The sequence below is a fragment of the Triticum aestivum genome, chromosome 6B (genome assembly GCF_018294505.1).
Source record: "Triticum aestivum cultivar Chinese Spring chromosome 6B, IWGSC CS RefSeq v2.1, whole genome shotgun sequence".
NCBI lineage: Eukaryota > Viridiplantae > Streptophyta > Magnoliopsida > Poales > Poaceae > Triticum > Triticum aestivum.
The window spans coordinates 265,344,679-265,350,136 of NC_057810.1; positions in this window are offsets into that span (position 1 = coordinate 265,344,679).

Genomic DNA, 5,458 nt, shown 5'->3' on the forward strand with positions numbered 1-5,458 from the left:
TTATAATAGGAAAAGTGCTCCCGAGGACACATGGGAATATCGTCAAGCTAGTTTTCATCGCGCTCATATGATTCACGTTCGGTACTTTGATAAATTGATATGTGGGTGGACCGGTGCTTGGGTACTTCCCTTACTTGGACAAGCATCGCACTTATGATTAACCTCTATTGCAAGCATCCGCAACTATAACAAAAGTATTAAGGTAAACCTAACCATAGCATGAAACATATGGATCCAAATCAGCCCCTTACGAAGCAACGCATAAACTAGGGTTTAAGCTTCTGTCACTCTAGCAACCCATCATCTACTTATCACTTCCCAATCCCTTCCTCTAGGCCCAAATAATGGTCAAGTTTTATGTAGTCGACGTTCACATAACACCACTACAGGTTAGACAACATACATCTTATCAAAATATCGAACGAATACCAAATTCACATGACTACTAATAGCAAGACTTCTCCCTTGTCCTCAGGAACAAACGTAACTACTCACAAAGCGTATTCATGTTCATAATCAGAGGGGTAATAATGTGCATAACGGATCTGAACATATGATCTTCCACCAAATAAGCCAACTAGCATCAACTACAAGGAGTAATCAACACTACTAGCAACCTACTAGCACCAATCCCGGACTTGGAGACAAGAATTGGATACAAGAGATGAACTAGGGTTTGGAGATGAGATGGTGCTGGTGAAGATGTTGATGGAGATTGCCCTCTCCTGATGAGAGGAGCATTGGTGATGACGATGGTGATGATTTCCCCCTCCCGGAGGGAAGTGTCCCCGGCAGAACAGCTCTGCCGGAGCCCTAGATTGGTTCCGCCAAGGTTCCACCTCATGGCGGCGGAGTCTCGTCCCGAAAGGTTGCCTTCTATTTTTTTTTCATCGAAAGACTTCATATAGGAGAAGATGGACGTCGGAGAGCCACCAGGGGGCCCCTGAGGTAGGGGGGCGCGCCCAGGGGGGCACGCCCCCCACCCTCGTGAGCAGGGTGTGGGCCCCCTAGCCTTCATCTTTGGAGACGATTTTTCTTTATTTATTTTAAGACATTCCGTGGAGTTTCAGAACTTTTGGAGTTGCACAGAATAGTCCTTCAATATTTGCTCCTTTTCTAGCCCAGAATTCCAGCTGCCGGCATTCTCCCTCTTCATGTAAACCTTGTAAAATAAGAGAGAATAGCTATAAGTATTGTAACATAACGTGAAATAACAGCCCATAATGCAATAAATATTGATATAAAAGCATGATGCAAAATGGACGTATCATTGATCTTTCTCGAATGTTCATCCTTCTTGTCCAAGGTTGGCCCTTCATTTGTAAGCAAAACAAATGTATCCAATTTAGGCAGCATCATATTCTCATGAACATTAGAATCATTGCCAAGAAATGAAAGTACCTAATAATTTAATTGGCGCACGTGAGCTCTAGTAATTGGCCCAGTATATGTAGTAGTAGGGGCTATGGGTGTAACAATGGTATTGATGTCCTCATCACAATATGAAGCTCCTCTGTTGAAACATCCGGGACTACGGCCACTTAGGCCGGAGGCGACAATTGATTGAGTATATACAACAAGAAGATATTGATATGGTGGGTCTGCAAGAGACGATTTGACAGGATGTATCCACCCCAGAACTCCAGGCCCTTTCCCGGCACCAATTTTCCTGGCAGTGATTGCCCGCGATTGGGAAATCAGGGGGCATTCCGCTGGGGGTCAGGGAGGATTCCTAGTCGATTAAGGACATGGACCGAGGAGAATATTTCCTTAGTATGTCCGTCACTGACCGACATATGAACCCCAACAAGGTCATGATCATCATCTATGGCTCGACTGATCCCGGGGGCTCAGCGGACTTCATGGCTGAGCTAAAGGGTAAGGCGGAGCACTGCACTACACCAGTGGTGGTAGCTAGTGACTTTAAGTTTATTAGACAAGCTGCTGACAAGAGTTCCTCTAATGTGGATCGCTTCCGTATGTGCTTGTTCAACGATTGCATTGCTCATATGGCTCTACGTTAGATAGCCCGGGTAGGGGCTAGGTTCACGTGAACTAATAAGAAGGTCAACCCTATCCGGAGTGTACTAGATAGGGTCCTGATGTTTGTTTAGCGGGAGGTCATGCTCCCATTATGTTCGTTTAAGGCGGTCACACGGATTGATTCCGACCATGCTCCCATGTTGTTCTCCTCAGGGGAAGGGTAAACACTAAGAGCGAGATGATTCCACTTTGAACCCTCGTGGTTGCTTCAGCAAGGGTTCTTTGAGATGGTGTCGAACCGGCGAGTAGAAGCGGCGGTCTCCCTGTCGTGTACTTTCTGTGCTACGGACGTCTGGCACCATTGCACTATGGTTGATTGCCAGTTCATGCGGGGGTGGGGGCCCAACCTAGGTGCCAACCTCAAGGCCCGCAAAGGGGCCTTGGTCGACCAGATTAAGGCCCTGGATAAGGAGGCTGGTGCAGCCAGCCTCTCGGCCGATGATTGGCTCCATCAAATCTTCGCTTATGGAGATCTTCAAGGGCGAAGAACTATTCTGGCAATGCTCCAGGGGCAGAATTGGCTTCTCAAAGGCGACGCCAATACCGCGTACTTACAGGCGATTGCCAACGGGCGGTGTCGAAAATGCTCTATGCCATGCCTCTGGGAGGGTGACACCCTCCGAGAACACACGAATGATATTAGGTTCCACATCTACTCCTGTCGGATTTCGGGTTCCTGCAGACCCTTGAGGTTCGAACTCTGGGGTGCGCACGGAGATCTTTCCCCTACTAGCTCACGTCTCGAAGTCTCGCAAAGGATCTAGGCTAGAAAGAAGAACACACAAGGGACACGAGATTTATACTGGTTCAGGCCACCATTGTGGTGTAATACCCTACTCTAGTGTGTGGTGTGGTGGATTGCCTCCGGGGCTGATGATGAATAGTACAAAGGGAGAACAGCCTCGCGGGGGGCTGTTCTTGAGCTGGTGCGATGAACTGCTTGGGTGAGTTCAGTCACTTCTCTCTTTCTCTCTATCTCTCCCTCTCTCCCTCTCTCTCTCTCTCTCTCTCTCTCTCTCTGGTTGATCTGTCCCCTTTCTCTGTGGTGGCTAGCTCTATTTATAGTGGGAGGCCCTGGGCCTCTTCCCAAATAATGAGCGGGAAGGGCGCCAACAATTGGCCATTTTGAAGGGGAACATCTAGTACACTTATCCTGACTAAAGTTGGTCTTCGACTGCCAAAGACTCTGGTGGTGACGCCGTCCTGCGCTCCACGACTACCTCCATCCTGCCGTTCTGCTGGTCTTGGTCTTGTTGCACCGAAGCGGTAACCTTTGCCTGATGCCTTGGCCTGTACTTTCCCCCTTTGCACCGAAGGGGAAACAAGGACACTGCGCAGGCCAGCGTCTGCCTGGTCTCGATCGTCATGGCTTGCGTCACGGGCTCCTCGCGAGGTGCCCTTGCCTTGATCTCTCCGCCTCCTCGCGAGCCTGCCTGATGAGGCTGCTCCTGAGGAAGCTTCCTGTCGTCCGCCCCGCGAGGCTTGGCCCCTCGCGAGGGTCTTGAGCTTGAGCCGATGAAGCTGGGCTGCACTGGGCCCCCACTTGAGCCAGGCCGCAGGCCGCAAGCGGGCAAGTCTGGGGACCCCGTTCCCAGAACACCGACAGTAGCCCCCGGGCCCAAGGCGCGCCTGGACTTGGCTTAGCAGAGAAGCGAAGGGGCAAGTGTGAAGCGCCGCGGGCCCCAATAGCCTGCGGCCTTGGGCACTGCGTGGCGATTGATTGGACGTGGGCATCTCCGCTTCCCCACGACGCCTCGGCAACCGCATGACTTGACAAGTCCCTGCATGCAAAAACGGGCCATGATTACCTGCGATCATGGAGGCCGGCGGTTGGCTTTCTCTGGCTATAAGTACGGAACGACGTGAGCCCTTTCAATCCATTCCTTCCTGCTACTCCTTTCTCTCCACCCCAATTAGTCGCCATCCCCATGGCTCCGCCAAAGAGGTTCTCGGCCGCGGAGAAGGGAAGGGCCTGACTCTCCTCCGACCAAGCGCGGCCGGCGGCCCTCGCAAGCATCCCGTGGCCCCCGTAGTGGCTTCTAGTGGTTGTGGAGGCGGTCCCCTGCGTGGCGAGGAGCGCCCGGTCTCCAATGGGAGGCACGTCGTGGCTGCGCGACCCCCAGGCCGCGCTTCCGCTCGGCGGAGGTGCTACCGGAGTTCGTCGTGTGGTCGGCGGACCCGACCAGCACCTGGCTCCAGCTCCTCCGCTTCTTTTTAGGTGAAGTTTCGGCCGGCGCTCCGGGCGGCCTCTGGCTTCAGGCGGACGGTTGCTGCAGCAGGGCCTCCTGGGCTTCGCTGGAGGTCTCCGTTGCCGGGAATGCGGCCCTGACCCATGGCTGGCAAACGTTTGCCCGGGCGCGTGGCCTGAGCCGGCGGTGCACCCTGCACTCCAAGTTCGACGATGACGCCACCCTCTACGTGAGGGTGTTCGGGGAAGACGGTCGCCGTGCTGGGTGCTGCCCCGAAGACGATGACCGCGGCCGTGTGCCCAGCCCCGGCGTTGATCAAGACGAAGATGGCAGCAGGCGCGTGGGCAGCGGCGCTCGGGGCTCGCCGAGCTTCGGCGACTCTCTTTCAGACAGCAGCTCCTCCAGCGGTGGTCGCAACCAGCCCTCGTGCCGTCGCGCCCGCCTGGGGGAAGGTAGCGGGGCAGTCCACCGTCGCGCCCCGGTGCAGCGAGAGGGGGGATCTGACTGAGCTCCGGAGGCAGTACGAGCCCTCGCCGCGAGTTGGGGCCGAGCAAGTCGTGCCTATTTTGTTTTCCTTCCTTTCCTGCGCAAAAAGAAAGTAGTATAGGGCCCCGCGGGGGCATGTTGAACTGTTGCTGTTAATTATCATGCTGTTTCCGCTATTTCTGTGCTATGTTTCCATGACGCGTGCCCGTGTGCGGGGATTACTTAGCTCGGGGAGGCTTGTCGCGGTCTTCTCCTCCCGAGGCCGAGGCCTCGCCGTGTGCTTCATGTCCTACAAGGATTAGTCAGGAGGGGTAGCTTCCAGTCTCAGTTCTGGGGGCGACCGACCCAGGTCTTGTGCTTGCGTCGCAATGCCCGTGGGGCACAGACCCAGAGGGGTGCTCCCGTGGTGGACTCGGATAGGAAAGCTTCAAACGACCGGGGCAGAAAACACTCGCGAGGGTGCCCGCGCACCTCCCTCGCGAGACTTGTGCGAGAGAAAACGAGGCAAGTGAGTGAAAAAGACAAAGAGTCACAAGCTAGAGACGACAACAACTCCAATAAAACTTCAAATAGGAACGAACAAGCCAACTGCAGAAAGCAAATGAAAAAGCCGCGTCCAGCACCTAATCTAGTCTTCGACGTCTTCTCACCAGCGCGAAGCTAAGCACTGCCATTGGGCGTGGGCGGGAGCCCCCGAGGCCCGAGGGCGGCACTCCGGAGACTCCAGGGCGTGTATAGCC